The sequence below is a fragment of the Pyrgilauda ruficollis genome, unplaced genomic scaffold, assembly GCF_017590135.1.
Source record: "Pyrgilauda ruficollis isolate IOZ18807 unplaced genomic scaffold, ASM1759013v1 scaffold2901, whole genome shotgun sequence".
NCBI classification, from domain to species: domain Eukaryota; kingdom Metazoa; phylum Chordata; class Aves; order Passeriformes; family Passeridae; genus Pyrgilauda; species Pyrgilauda ruficollis.
This window is the reverse complement of record NW_024524269.1, coordinates 1-958: the sequence shown is the minus strand read 5'-3', so window position 1 is coordinate 958 and position 958 is coordinate 1. Positions and strand designations below refer to the sequence as shown.

The following is a 958-nucleotide window of genomic DNA, read 5'->3' as shown; positions in this document are numbered from 1 at the left end:
AGGGGGGGGGGGGCTGTGGGGGGAATTAAAGGGGGAAAAGGGGGGGGGCCCCAGCCGGGACAGAGCGGGGGGAGTGGAAATGCAGGGCTGGGGGTCCTGGGGGGGCTATGGGGGCAGAGCAGGGGTCAAGCCCGGGGGTCTCGGAGGGAAATTGGGGTGAAAAACCCCCCCGGGACGGACCCGCCCCTTCCCGGCACCCCCAAAACCGCGGAAACGCTCAGGGACCAGCCGGGACCCTCCCCACAATTCCCCCCCGGTGCCGGAGCCCACCCAGGACCCCCAGAGCCTCCCTCAGAGCCGGTCCCGACCCCTCCGGGACCCCCCGGTGCCGCCCCCTCCCCTCACCGCGGCCGCCGCCGGCGCGGGCAGCGCGGGGCACGACGGGAGTGGGCGGGGCCTGCGCGCGCCGCCGGCCGCGATTGGCTGAGCGCGGAGGGTGTGGCTTTTTGGTGGGAGTGGTCTTGGTGGGTGTGGTAGCGAGTGGGCGTGGTTTGGGTGGTGGGCGTGGTCCTGAGTTCCTGGCGAATCGCTGTGAATTCATCAAAACCCCCCGATTTCAGCCCAAAACCCCCCGATTTCAGCCCAAAACCCCCCGATTTCAGCCCAAAATATCAATGATTGCACCCCAAATTCACTCCGATTTCACCCCAAAATCCTCCCGGTTTCACCCCAAATTCACCCCAATTTCACCCCAAATTCTCCCCGATTTCACCCCAAATTCCCCCGATCTTACCCCAAAATCTCCCCGATTTCACACCAACATATCAATGATTTCGCCTCCAAAATCCTCCCGATTTCACCCCAAAATCCCCCTGATTTCACACCATAATATCAATGATTTCACCCCAAATTCACTCCAATTTCACCCCAAAATCCCCCTGATTTTACCCCCAAATTCCCCCGATTTTACCCCAAAATCCTCCCGATTTCAACCCAAATTCTCCCCAATTTCACCCCA

The 958-nt window shown here is 61.4% G+C and overlaps 1 protein-coding gene across 1 annotated transcript in view; it reads right to left on the bottom strand.

The window, feature by feature from the left end:
* The window catches only part of LOC121356288 (menin-like), a gene marked incomplete at its 3' end in the record, with an annotated part of 1558 nt that extends 1172 nt beyond the window's left edge, over nt 1-386 (bottom strand). The window contains exon 1 of the mRNA XM_041472522.1: nt 346-386. The remainder of the gene's footprint in view (nt 1-345) is intronic.
* Between the last annotated feature and the right edge of the window lie 572 nt (nt 387-958).